The sequence below is a fragment of the Amblyomma mixtum genome, chromosome 3, assembly GCF_055824585.1.
Source record: "Amblyomma mixtum isolate Tamu chromosome 3, ASM5582458v1, whole genome shotgun sequence".
In the NCBI taxonomy this organism is placed as follows: Eukaryota; Metazoa; Arthropoda; class Arachnida; order Ixodida; family Ixodidae; genus Amblyomma; species Amblyomma mixtum.
The window spans coordinates 163,802,474-163,817,410 of record NC_143014.1 but is presented as its reverse complement, the minus strand read 5'-3'; the positions used below and the strand labels follow the sequence as shown (position 1 = coordinate 163,817,410).

At 47.0% G+C, this 14,937-nt stretch overlaps 1 pseudogene; it reads left to right on the top strand.

Moving 5' to 3' along the window:
- The first annotated feature begins 1,507 nt into the window (after window positions 1-1,507).
- Window positions 1,508-14,623, top strand: LOC149352589 (uncharacterized; annotated as a pseudogene).
- Window positions 14,624-14,937: the final 314 nt, after the last annotated feature.

The window sequence follows — 14,937 nt, the reverse complement described above, 5'->3', positions numbered from 1 at the left end:
GAAAAATCTTAACTAGTCTGTTTACCGCGGGAACTCCATCTAAACGCTCCGAGGATTCTTAGAAACTTCGGATTATTGCCCTGTGCGCTCGATTTCCCTAATTTAAATCGGATTAAACATCCAGGCTCCCGCCTTTTTTTTTTTTTTTTTGAACTCGCCGCTGACAGTAGGAGAAGTCAGACAACCTTTCAGCCAGACCCGTGGCGGCTTGCCGCTCTGCCATCGGCGGAGTGATACGTAGCAATCGGCGAAAGCAAAGAGTCTACGCGTATTTTTTTTTATTTCTGTGGTCCTAATTTGTGACTATCTAGTCTCTGACAGGATCTATGTATTCACAGAAACCTAAAAACCAAAATAAAAGCTAAAGCGAAGCCGGCACGCGACAGCCTGAAAGGCACTCCATGCGTTATTCAGCGTCAGCGGTGAGTTCAAAAAAAGGCGGTAGCCGGGACGTTTCATCCGATTTATAATAGGGAAATCGGCCACATAGGCAGTAACCTGAAGTTTCTAAGAATTTTCGGAATATGTAGATTGAGTTCCCGCGGTAAAAAGACGATTTCAGATTCCTCTTTAGTGCACCTTTAACAACTCGGTCACAGCCTCAACATTCCTTCCAAAACTAACTGAAACAGAATTCAGCAGCAGCATCTTTGGATTCAGGCCGAACAAACCTCCCCGGCATCGAAGGTATTTCGACGGTCCTACTATGACATGTTTCCTCGATCAGCCTTCGATCTCATCACCACGTCCCATATATTTGGCATCTTTCAGCGAAGACGTCCGAGGTAAGCTAATGAAGCAAGGCAAGGCGTCTGAAGTTTTCGTCGACTGCAAGCAGAGCCTCGTAACACCACTTAAACTACACCAATGGTGCCACTCACTCTGTAAACAACAGTGCCCACACTGTGGGGAAATAGCTAAGGCTTTTCACATGGTGTGGGCATTTCAATTCAATCCCACTATTTAGAGACTTCCTAATCCCAATTTGGAGCAATAGGAGGCCATTCTGCACAGCGAGAGCCCCGACCAACAGCGAGTACTGGTTAGCAGGGCCCACGCTGCGGCGCAGGCCAATTGGCAGCCAGAATAGGCGGACCACCCAAGACTCTGACAACTGTCATTCCTTCAATAAAGTTTTCAACCAATCAAACAAGTTTTTCAGTCTTTCTCCGGAGCATAGCTCCATGCGCACTATCCCTGAAATGCAACACGTGATTACAACGAAGAGCTAGAAGTCTCGGTGCACCATTCCAACGTTCAAAAAAAGTGCTGGCCTTGAAATCGCAACCATCGTCGTTCCTACTGGCTTTCAGCAGCATCGAACACGCACGTCTCGTTTTCCTCTCCATTGTATTTTTGCCGCCTTTTTTTTCGCTCGCGTTTCATTTTCACAACGACGCCTGCTACGCGCGCCAGTTAGCGCTCGCAAATGAAGTGAAAGAAGCATGCAGATCTTCGCATGCGCACGCGCTGCTCCTCAGTCGGGCCTTCCCCGGTGTCGGACACCATGAGGCGGTCCTCCAGTTCGAGGTCGCTCCGTCGGGCGTCTTCCCCGCTGCCTCTGCTCTCCGCCCCGCCTCCGCCGCCACGGGGGCGGCTCCGAAGAACGACCAGCACGCCGTCACTGTGCTTCCAGTCCTGGTCTTTGTCCGAGGTTCCAAAGTCGCCTGCCCCACCACCACCATCGCCATTCGACCAGCATGACACCGCGGCCCTCCTCTCCGGCACGGATATCGGGTATGGCATTATATTCTGGACATGAGGTAGCTGATGCGCGCGTCTTCAAGTCAGCAAACCGCACAAAAGAGAGGGGACAGTGAAAAAGCGAAGGACAGCGTCGTATGCTGCTCCTTGTTCCGACGTTTGCACTGCTTTCGAGCGTAAAAACAAGACGCGCCCTTACTGTGATACCCGTTTCGTGCCATCGTGCAGGCATATTTGGAAAGGTAGCTTTCCTAAGCACCATCCCTCATTCACCAGGCGCACCGACTACCCTAGACATGACGTGCATGCTTCCTTTTTAAGGCGAAAGCCTTTAATGCATCGTTGTAAGCAGCAGTTGTCGGCAGAGAATGTCACGCTTTTCAGTTGGTCGAAACGGTCGTGACGTCACAGTGCGCCAATTTCAAACGGGGCCAATTGTACTTTGGCTAGTAACCATGCAACCAATTGAAGGGACCATATAGTGATGCTCCAAGTAAGTGGGACTGAGCTTAGTTAATTGCTTAATTACCCAATTAGCCTAATTAACTTCTCTAGTCAGGCCATATAAATAAATAAAACCTAGTAAGAAATTGGTCGAGCTCGGGAATCGAACCCCGGTCTTCGGAGTGCGAGACGAGCATGCTATCCACTCCGCCATGCCAGCTCGATGGTTTGGAATGAACAAAGGCACGTCTAGTGAATACGGTGTCTTCGCTCACTGCCATCCTCCTCCCTTCCCTTCCGGCGAGGTTTAGGTGTCCACCGAGATATGAGAGAGAACTACATTTCCTTTCCTCAAAAACCAATTTACCGACGAGCGAGGCGTAGAACCGAATGGGCGATGGCGTTCTATGGACTCCCTGGCAGCGTTGCAAGACGCTCTCGCGTTCCACTCTTAGAGGCGAAGCTTAACATCTTAACCACACATCAGTGACCACACTTTAGGTAAAAAAAGTGCACCCCCCCCCCCCCCCCTGAATTTTGACGGGTGTCCACCGAGATATGTGAGACAGTTACTGCGTAATTTTCTTTCCTCAAATACAATTTTCATTTTCTTCATTACGGGCCATCTTCGTCTTTCTTCTTTCACTCCCACTTCCTCCGTTCCTCTACGGTGCGGTTCAGGTGTCCACCGAGATGACAGAGATTTACTGCGCCATTTCCTTTCCTCAAAAACCGTTGCGTTGAAACGGCAAGGCATCGCGCCGAACGGGTGGTGGCGTTCCGTGGACTCCCTGGCAGCGCTACAACACGCTGTCGCGTTCCACTCCTAAAGGCGAAGCTTAAGCTTAAGCTTAATTAGCAGTTAATTAGTATTCAGGCATTAATCAGCAATGAACCATTAATTAGTGATTTGTCATCACTTAGTAATTAGTACTCAATTACATGTGACGCCACCAGTGCCACAGAAGCACTGAAAGTGGTGCGGAAAACGCTTTCGCCTCTACGCACTTTAGACAGTCAAAGTGCCCCCTGAATTTTTAGTGTCATCGAGTGGTATCAGTATTATTACGCTGTTTTACAAGAAGGTTGGTGAATATTTTCCAATATTAAGCAAAATGGTTGTGGAAAGTGATAAAATTACGACAGGAAGAATTCGCGTTTCCATAGGCTTACAACGGCCACACGGCCCTGAGGCGATAATATTAGCCTGCCATAGCTTACAGCTAAGTCTTCTTTTTTAAACCGATACGCATCCGTCATAGCAAAGCCGCACACCATATGGACGATGTGAAAGGACCATTCAGTCAGTTCTGGAAGCAGTATGCCGATATGGCACAGCGACACGTACAAGGCCCGAAGAAGCCAGACCGAACCTTAAGTGCATATGTGAAACTTTAGTTCCTTCGTGTATTTTGTGTATTTAGTCTTGTAACCAGTTTAGCACGATTCCCTGCACAATGAACAATCAACTAGCTCCCATTCTTGCTGTATATGCTCAAAATCTGATAGCACCTATTGCTTGAAACATTCTTTTGCAGTTTTTAATGGCAGAACGTCTTCGCTGCCACCAGAGAGAGTTTTATCAAAGCAAAAGCTGCACACCACGAAAACTTCGCCACAAGAACTGCAGCTGTACTCACGAAAGCTGGAAGCTTGAACTCCGTACTCTCTTAGCCGTCGAACAATTGGACACGGCACAAACTCTTAATCGTCTAAACTGAGTGTTACGCACACTGCTAACGACAGAGCGGCACATATCAGTAAGGCTGAGTCGGCCTTACAACACATGGGTACGATTTCCCTGTAACGGTGCAAACACGCCACCGTTTCCTGCAACAGCCATCCTACGGCATGCGACCACAGTCGAAGGCTACTCCGTAGCTGCGTTCCTGCACATCTCGGGCGTTGCTTCTCATGGGTTCCTGGCACTCTTAGTGCTGTATTCCCGTCTAGCCACAAGCAAGCAGACTCCAGGAATCGTAACAGAGCTCGTCCTTCAGAGTGTCACCTTTTGCAGTAAAACAGAGGTTCCTGTTTAGGCTTCAGAGGCCTTTGAGTTAACCGCCCGAGATTTTAACTGATATTTTTTTAACCCAGTGCGCAGTGAACTACACAATTTTTTTTAAAGCGCTAGCGCTATAAGTCGGCGTCGTTGTCGTCGTCAGCGTCATTGGTCGTGAGCGAAAAATGCACGAAAAATTGCGAGAGAACCAACCTAAGTGGGAGGAGGGCCACCTAGGTCTCGTGACGTTGGGATGTGATCACAATCTGCTCACCGGATTGTGAGCAAACTGCCCAACGCGGCAGTGGTGGTAAACAATAATTTACCACGAAGCAGGTGGTTAAAAATGGTACCCTTAAGGCAGAGCTTATGTGTCCCCCCCCCCAGTTTTTTCTTCAGTGTGCTTAGATTACTTCACCAAAATCTGGTCAAGTTTTAATGACTTCTCTATTTTGTTTTAGTAAGGTTGGTTGTTCAGCGAATTCAAACTTGTTCAGTTATTTATTCCAGCGTTATCTGCCACGTCTGACGCAGAGAGGCTGTCGAAGCGAACCGACTGCTATCCCGGGAGAACGGCTTCGACGATTGGGACGCGGACCTGCTGTCGCGCAGTACTCAGACCGAGCTGCATGCTGAGGGCAGCACCCAGACGGAACGCCTCAGCTGCCCCAAAGACGATGAACTGCTCCACATGTACGTTGTGCATGCTTTCTCTACTTCGCCAGTATACCTTGTAATGCGGCGATGTGGTACTTTTCTTGTTAAGGACCCTGGGCAAAATAAATCAAAACGAATACAATTGAAGGTCACTCAGAATAACGTGATTGTCCCTTTTAATATTCGTTCACCACTAATATAGAAAGCCGCCCCGGTGGCTCAGTGGTTATGGCGCTCGGCCGGTCGTGGCGGTAATATTTCGATGGAGGCGAAATTCCAGCGGCCCATGTACTGTGCGTTCTCAGTGCACGTTAAAGAACCCCAGGTTGTCGAAATTTGCGCAGCCCTTCATTACGGCGTCCCTCATAGCCTGAGTCGCTTTGGGACGTTAAACTCCCAGAAACCAAATCAAACTAATATGGCTCAGCAGACACCAGAAGCTGAATTATGGGCAACGGCGTACGCCGTACTACTGGCGAGTGCGTTCGAGGCTATTGAGTGTGGATGTTAGTCTTGCCCCGAAAAATTAATTATTGTGGATGAAACAGCAAGTCTCGAATACTGAAAAGCAGGGATAAAGCGATGAAGCATTTATTTTGCTGTCTAATCGTTAAGGTTTGTACTGGATGCGCTTTGGTCATGCTTTGGCCCTAATTGTGCCCTTGGGGCAGTGGTGGTACCACTAATAAATGGGAGGGCAATAAAATTGCAGTATAGTAATATTAAAATACGTTGCATAAAATTTCACGAAGTGTCCCTTATGTTCCGCACATAGAGCAAGGAATGTTGTCCTTATTTGCTGAAATTGAAGCTACACGTACGTTCCTGGTGCAAAAAAAGAAACATGTGGCGGTGTTTGCACTGCAGACTCCTAGAAACGAGAACGTACATTGTAAGCCAGTCAGTCTAACTTGAAGAATCCATAAAACAGAGCTGCCTATTCACAGTTCAACTTTGGTGAACGAAGACAAACCATTTTGCCAAGTCCACGCATATTCACCTATAACATACAGTATGTGCAGTTGTCGCAGTAGCCGCTTTGGCGCCTTGCATGGGTTCATGTCTACATGTCTGCCGCTTCAAGCAGTAATGTATCTTGCGTGGCTCTTGATACCTGCACCTTCAACGGAACTTCTCTCTGTTTTCGTGCCATGGGTCCCACGCAGCGAGGAGTCTGGGTTCGCAGTAAGGCGGTTCCTGGGTGTCCAGTGGAACAGATCTTTCCTGGTGTCGCTGGCCGTCCTTGCGGCCGTCGCCTTTACTGTATCCGTCATCGCAACCCTTTCCGGGACGTGTAAGACCATATACAGTGGCAAGCTCAGAAATAGCCGCTAACCGTTGTTGATTTCAGCCCAGTAAATGTGAGCGGCTTGTTCTGGTCAGGTAGCCCACTTTTGGCGTTGGCTATCTGAGCATTACCTAAGTCTGAAAAGGATTACTGTATCTTTTCTCAGGTGGGCTCGCCGCTGCAACACTGATCTACGCAGGAAGCAATATTTATGCTGCCGCGTCACAGCTTGCCTTTTCGTCTCTTTTCTTAGTGCCATCCTTTAAAGCTTCGACTTCTCGCAGCAATGCGCCAGTTTGCCGTGCACTCTAAACAGAAATTAGTAAAAAAAATGAGAGAGAATTTTTACAACAGTAATATACAGTGCGACAGAACGGCGTATCCATATATGCAGAAACGGTCCTTCTTTACTCAACATTAACAGGTCCCTGGGAGCCCTCATACCACTCCTGGCGCAGTGGCGCAGCGGTTAAGCGGTGCGCCACTGCCCTGCGATGGCAGGTGCTGCCACCGGTGGAATTTGTGCGATCCAGGTTGCTCTCGAACATACAGACGTACAAAGTTAGACGATTTCGCTCGGGTCAAAACAGCTTGCGCACTAAGAGGGAGTAAGCTGTCCTCTAGCGCACTCTCTTTTATAAAAGGAAGTGCGCTAGAGGACAGCTTACTCCCTTTTCACTCACATATAGGCGTATTTCGGTTTACAGTGTACCTAAAGTGTGACTACTTGGAATCGTCAGCATAACTACGACATGAAGGTTGCCATATGAAAACACGAGTGCTAAAATTGACATTAATGAGAAAATCCGAGTCCAAAGGTGATACTTTTCAGAGCGATGACGGAAACCTTTATTTCACTTCCACAAGCTAGGGGTAGACTCTTTCTCTAATTTAAAACTCAGCTGTAAATCAAAAAGAACTTTTCCAGCGCCATTTCTAGATCTGTTTCCCATATAGATAACAAATACTCTTGACAAGTTTATCAATTATGTGAAAAGGCAATGGCTCACAGTACGCCTCATGCAACGATATATGGCTAGTACATTGTCCCCGCTTTAACGGATGTAAATCTGTTTCTGCACACATTATTTCCCTTGCACCATTTAGTCACTAGCCTGAAAACTGAGAGTACTCCATTCATTTAGCGGCTCTATTGTATTAGCGGTTTAACATACACTCTTCCCGAGATTATGTCGCTTCAGCTACTCGAGAGCTGACAACGCCAGACATCCTTTCTCGTCCGCAGCGAACTCCAAGAAGATCGACGGCCTAGACCTGTCGCAGGACGGGTTTGAGGGTGAACAGGCATCGGCTCACAAGGACGCCGTGGTCACAGCGGCCAGCACAGGTACGCCCTGAGCGTGCCGTCCTGTTGCGCGTAGAGGTGGAACAGGCTGAGTGTCCCACCGCGCGTACACGACACGTTTCGCACAGTGAGAAATGCCATGCCCGCTATTTGCGGGTTCAGTGGCAACCTTTGAGTTATTACAAGGAAGCCCGTCGGTGCAAAAGAATTTCGTGAAAATTCACGTATTTCGGCTTAGCATACTTTGTGCAACATATCAAAGGCATTCATTAGTTCCCATGGGTTCAACAACGGCTTCAAGAACGCTCACGGAAACCAGGTGCAAAAGACAGGAAATGTAAATCTCAAATATGTCATCACAGTTACCTATACAGCATGTTTCACCTAAGACTTTACACATTTTTTTAAAAATAGGCTTCCTGAGTTTGAAGGGCGTTATTTTAGCATAACATTGTCTGCGGTGTACTACGTAAGAAAAGAGCTCAGATGTCCTTCTAGCAGACTGATTAACTAAAATTGAATAGTTAACTTTTAATTACTACAGTTAGGCTCCTTAATTATTGAGAGGTGTGTAGCCCACCGTAAGTAATATCCACCTCAGCTTTTTGAATTTCAAAAATGCCGTTACCCTCGGCGCTGTGGACCAACAAATTTTGGCTATTTCAACGACTCACGCGCACTGGAGAGCTTGCTTTGCCTGCCAGTTTCTCGAAAGAGCATGTATTTTGGCGCGATGTAGCCTAAATTTGTTGGGCCACATCGCCGAGGGTAGTCACGTTTTTTAAATTCTAGAAACCGATATTGATATTACACACGGTGGGCTACAGGCCTCTTAATAATTAAGGAGCCTAACAGTAATAGTTAAAAAAGTTAACTATTCAATATTAGTTAATCATCTTGCTAGTTAGCACGCCTTAGCTGCATTCTGGCGTACTACACCACTGACAATCTTATGGCGAAAAAAAGCGTTCTAAGTCAAAAAGCCTATGTTTTAAAATTGTGTAAAGTCTCAGGTGAAACACCCTCTATCTCTCGCTTCCGCACTTTCCCAGTAATACAAACAAGGAGGATAACTTAACGTGCTATTGAACGGAGCCACACGGATTACATACGAGAACCAACAGCTTTCTCTTATCTCCGTAACCGTAAGAAAATTAGCTTTTCCTCGAGAAGCAGCGCCTCACCGGTGCCACTCCTCAACCAGCTGAACTAATCAGGAAAGCTAACGTTTAGCGTGGCGAGAAATAATTACAAACACTTTATTCTTTGTAGTTCTGAGCAAACTGTAGCCTCAGTTGCCCAGAAGAGTTTTCAAGGACACAAATATGAAGAATAGAAAGCCTTAATGATAGTGTCGAAGCATGTTAAGGGCTACACTCCAGATGCTTACTCCTTGTTATTTTAAAGCAACTGCGCGCACCTATTACCAAATTCTACACTTCGCTGCACAACACTCAGTTCGACATGGGAGCTCAGTCTTGGCGGTCAGTCTTAATGATCTCTACGTTTATCAATATGATAATCAGAAGCTGCTTCAGTGCATAAAAAATTCCCAGTTATTTATTTGGTCTAAGAAGCTCGTGTTTCTTACATAAACTTTCTTCTTTAAAAACTTCAACTTCAAGAGCTTGGTTGGCCTTCATTTTCTAATTTAATGAGTTATCAAAATGCACGAAACAAGCAACACGAGATGACCAACGAGGGTTCTTCGCCAAAAACCCGCGTCTATAACTATATAACTGTTTCTTTCACGTTCGTCAATGTCGAGATATGCTTCCCGCCGAGGCTTAAATATGTAACGGTAATCAGCGAGATTACGTTTTCCAAATTACGCAGTGATTCCTAAAAAAAAACTTCAATCTGGTTCCGTAAGATCACAGAACGCGTTGTAGTATGTGCTTTCAACTGTCGGTTTACTGCAGGAGTGCAAGAGCATTTTCAGCGCACTTCTTCCTTCTCTGAATTCTTCTCATAACCGACCCGCGGCGGTGCCTCAGTGGTTATGGCGCTCGGCTGCTGACCCGAAAGACGCAGGTTCGATCCCGGCCGCGGCGGTCGAATTCCGATGGAGGCGAAATTCAAGAGGCCCGTGTACTGTGCGATGTCAGTGCACGTCGAAGAACCCCAGGTGGTCGAAATTTCCGGAGCCCTTCACTACGGCGTCCCTCATAATCTGAGTCGGTTTGGGACGTTAAACCCACGTAAACCGTATTTGGGAATACTTCAGTTTTGGCCACGAAACACTAGACAACAAAAACAAGTATAGTCGGCAAAGCATATCTTGCTGTTAATTATTCGAGATGACACCACTTTAGGCTGCGAAGCACAGCCTGTGTTGCGCACTTGCGTCTGTCAACCTTAGTCTGTGACGAATTCGCTAAGCTAAACTTTTACTGCTCCTTGAAAACCATGTTACTTCTCATGCTCGTCATGAAGGCGAGGGAAACGTGAAATGACTGTTTTAGCAGATAAGCATTTAACTAAAGGCTAAACCGCAATTGTAGTTGAAGTATTGCCTGAAAATGTTATCCGCTTTGAACAACGCGTAGCCGTTCTTAATGCCTTTAATGGCAGTGCGGCAGTCCCTGCAGGAACTTTCAATATCCGAAGTCAATGCAAACTAAATGTCAGCAGCAAGACCGAAAATATCTACATTATAAATTGATGGTTTATAGTTTATGGACGTTTATCGTGCCAAAGCGACTATGAGGGACACTGTAGTGAAGGGCTCCGGAAATTTCGACCACCTCGGGTTCTTTAACACCCACTGACATCGCATAGTAGACGGCCTCTAGAATTTCTTCCATCGAAATTCTACCGCCGCGGCTGGGATCGAACCCGCGTCTTTTGGGTCATCAGCCGAGCGCCAAAACCACTGAGCCACCGCGGCGGCATTTATTATAAACTGAAGTTGAAGGGAGGCCTTCAGGGGGTGGAGCCCTTTAATAGAGCCCCATTTTCCACAGTGAAAAGTGACCTTTAGCATATCGTATTGCAGGCTTTTAAAGACAAAAAAAAAAACTATCTTCTATGCTTCCTTCACGAACAAGCCAATTCCTTGGCGTGGCCACGAAAAACGTCGCTGCGTAGAGTTGCGTCAGCGTAATCAGACTTGCAACATTGCCACGACCCGAACGCGCGCGATGGTAACGCTTGACAAAGCCACACTGAGGCGGACATAAAGGCACTGATGCAATAGGACTTCAGAAATAATAAGCGCCGGCTTGTTATAGAAAGTTCGCTGCGTCGCCCAGACACAATTACGTGTAGGAGTGACGCGGATGGAGCCATGCCTTCCATACTCGTAATCAACGTCAGTCACAGCGGTGTACCGAGCCACCACTCAAAACGAAACAAAAAATGTTCTCAAAACCTACTGCGTGAATGAACTATGAGAATATCAGAAATCTAGTTGATATTCAAGCGGGGAAATATGCATCTTACTGAAATACTTTCGCTATTGCACTCTATTCCCATTTACGATGGAAAATCCTCGACACAGTCCGATTCCGCCTCCTTAGCCATAATACCAAACCATTTTCTTTGCACGTCTGTTTCACAGAAAACAAAAAATAATGCCACATGATTCGCCATAAAACACAACACAAAAAAAAAGTCCGTAAATTTGCTCGGGCACGACACAAACTGAGAAGGCACAACTCTTAAATCCCATTCACGCGCTAGTTCGCGTCTGAGATCCTCGAATTATTGACCCGGTGTCCTCGTACCGGGAAGTCACGACAGCCGCCGATACGATAGCCAAGGCGCTGTCAGTCGCAAGCCTGTCTTGCTTTATACGAAAAGCTTCGTGAACCTGGAATCAGTCTTCCACGCGTTCTTTGTGCAAATGCGTTATGTCATGGTTCTCAGCGCGGAGACTGGAAGAGTTCGTAACGCTCGCACAGGCTCGATGGCGCTCTGTGTCCAGGGTTGCGAGTGCTGCGTTCCGCGAGTAATGCAACATAAAAGAAAACAATTACGTCCTCGTCACGCGCATTGCGCAGCTCGCAGGACGATGACTGTGCGCAGAGTAAGGGCCGCCAGAAAAGGTCCCGGCTCCAAGAAAGCAGCGGTTACCAAGGGGCGCAAGAAAGCCAGGATCTCGCACCGCAACCTCAGGATCATGGCGAAGGAGCACCGTACGCGCATTACCACCACCCGTCCTTCGACCAGAAAGCAGGCAGAAAGTCGACGCCGGCCGCGAACAGTGCCTACCAACCGCCGCCGAAGTACGTAGCAGCGTCCTTCATGAGGACACGGCACCCACAACCATAGTATTAACACTCCGAAAAGATTACAATCCACAAAGTTGGCGAACAAAAGTACAAAATCTACTAATTCGTGGACAATACGAAAAAGAGTCCACATACCATAGCGTTCCCATATTCTCACAATGCGTATACTATGTTTACTAACGATTACGTATTCGATTGTGGCAGCCACTGAATACTTCAGGCAGGCCGACGCGAGCTCGCTCCCTGAGTGAGGTGCATGCACGTCTTTATTCCTGTCATCGTTGGCAATGTGACTGCCGTGTGTACAGTAATGGACAAAAATTTGCGGGATGCCGATTCGCGGGGAAAAAGAAAATTTCTGCGTTGGCTCGCTAGCTAGCCGGGTAGTATTCATCTAGCAGATGGAGCACGCATGCTTCCTCACGCTTCTATGCATTTCATTGACCTGCAGTGCCTAAACGCGCCGCAATAAATTTTTTCCCGCGCAAATTCGCAGCCTTCAAACTGTTGTCCATAACTGTATACACCCAAGGTTCGGTTAGAGCACCCGGCCGCTCACTCAGCGAAACACTGAACGGTGTGTCTATATGCTCTCGCGGCCATCCTAGTACAAGCCGCACGCTTTAACGGCGTGCTCTGCATAATGCGCATAAAACATAAGATAACATAGCATGAATATAACGTACCTAAAACACCACGGACAATCACGAATATGGTAGAAGCTGTTCCACGCGGTCACAATCGTTCCTGAGCAATCTGTTCGCGTCTGTCGTGGCAAGCGACTCCTGTGGAAGGCCTGCAGGCTGTTCACTTTGCCTAAAACAATGTGTGCTATTGATTATCCTGGGCATTGTAGTCACTCGGTGTATGGTATGGCATAGTGCGCTGTTCAACCTTCCCCAGGTGGGAAGAAGAAGGTTTCGAGCAGCCGCCAATCACCCAAGGGCCGTCTGCGCTTGGCGACAGGAAGGAACCGCACCACGACTACTACCGCCAGGTAAGGAATAAACTTCGTTGCCTGTCTTCATGCTTTCGAGATTTTAGCGCGAAATGCAAAAAAAAAATGAAAGCTAGCATATGGCCAGTGCCATGTACTGATCTAAAATCTGAACCTTACAACACGCCTTAGAGCGGCAGAATTAGCTTGTATTGGCTGCTTCGTTACGGACGGTGCTGTAACATTTTGGCTCAAGATTTGCTTTCTTGTATACACTTCGTGAATTATATGTATTTGTATTACTGCACAGCGTTTCCTGCCGCATTCTTTCAGGAAATTCTTCGAATGGTGTCGGCAAAAAGTGCTAACAGAATGGGTTATCGTCATCAGTCCGGTTATGTACAGGGGAGTTGAAACGAAAGGCGGACAAAGCGGACACGCTTTTACTTGTAGCAAAATACGCTAGTCATCCATGATACATTCTAGGACGACTCTAACCTCTTTTTCTTACCACTCAGGCAAAGGCGCTATGAAGTAAATTCTAAGTGGAGCGCGTAGGCGCCGCGTTGTTCGCATTTTTTTTCATCGCGATTGCATTGCATGGAAAAAATATCCCCTCCAAAAGACCTCTAATAGCTTTGTTCTGCCCCAACCGCGACGGCCCTAACCTTTAAAATCTCCCTCCCCCCACCCCTCCCCCCAACTCTAACTACGTAATCTCCTCTTACCACCTGACTTTTGTCACCCCTGGCTACGTTAGATCTACACTGTCCTTATATTTAGGCTATTATTTGAAAGCTTATGTAAACTGCGAATAGAAATGGTGGCACATCTACAAAGGTGTGCAATTTTCTTGTACGAAGTGCGATGTACAGAGGGATTGACCCCACATTCATTATTTCTATGATGCACGACGACTACTGGAAGACAATATCCCACTCTAGTTGTACTACAAACGCAGCTCATCCTACAACTAAAATTGCATTACGCATGGCCCATTCCGGGTATACAGTATACGTAACACAAAATAGTCACACAGAGATGCAATGGTAGACGAATTCATGCGGTATAGGTATAGCATGCCGGCGCCGCGTCTGGGTTGTCTAGTCCAGTGGCTTCAAAACATAATGCTCGATTTTCCCATTTCACCAGCGCTAAGAAGTTTTCATGAAAGGCGCGATAACTGGAGACCTGTAAGGAAATGTTTGTCATCATGAGTAGCCATAAAATGCACAGTATGGAAGGAACATGAAAAAATTTGCTCAAAGATGCGGTAAATTAGCTCCATAAACCCTCTTCCTTGATAAATTCTGGCACTGCCGATTTGAGCAGAACCAAATATCTAACGGCAGCACAAACCGCTGCAAGCATGTCCCACTCTCAAATGACTAATTACCAGCCTACGTCACATGGTACACCTTGCAAAGCTGCGTTTCCTATTCGTTCGCAGCTCAGTAGGTAAAAACTGCAGTATATTTCTACTCTCGACCGACAATTTATGCAGGAGGAGGAGGAAGAGAAGGAAAGGCAGGGAGGTTAGCCGGAAGAAGAGACCAGTTTGCTACTCTGAACTGGGGGAAAGGGATGAGGGGGTATAAAGGGGAAGCAGAAAAGGGGAAAATGAAGTCAGTATGTGAAGTCAAAAAGCGTGCGGTGAAGTCACAGCCGACGCTCTCAAGAAGCGGAGCAGAATTTATGCAGGAAGTGACACACCAAGAAGCGTCTACAGAACCTGCTCACTGATTCCAAATTGTCCGTCCTCTCTATGCATTGTGTGATACCATGATTATATTTCTCTGTCCTTTTCCTGCTTTCAGTACCACCACAAGCAGACAGCGCTGTCTGGTCACTCCGTTCCAGCTCAGTCACTATCAAGCCTATATCATGCTCGGCTGATACCGTTAAACTTATTGCTTTTTAGGTAATCTGCGCCTTTTTTTTGGGTCTCTCTCCCGTCAGCAGCGACGATGAGGCATCGACTGACAACGACCTGGTTCAGGAAAGCGAGGAGCCTCAAGAGCAGCCCTCGGCACCGTGATTGGCGGCGTAACGAAGACCATCTGGATCTGATGCGGTGCTGCACCCCTTTGGATTCAAGAGGAAAGAGCTGTGGGCAGGAGCGCTGCCGGGAAAGCAGAATAAAAGAAAAAAAGAAAGCTCATCAGTGTCTTTTGAATGCGTTCGCTGCCTCTTTAAATAAGCGGCTCCTGAAACAGCGCATGTGCAAACAAATGGATGATGTCATTCAGCTAAGATAATCTTGAGGGCGTGATTGCCTGCTTTTTTAAACACTACTTTCTTCTCCAAACGTTAAGATTATCGGGTTCTTATATTTAACGCGATAGCGTTGGAGCGGACGTTCGG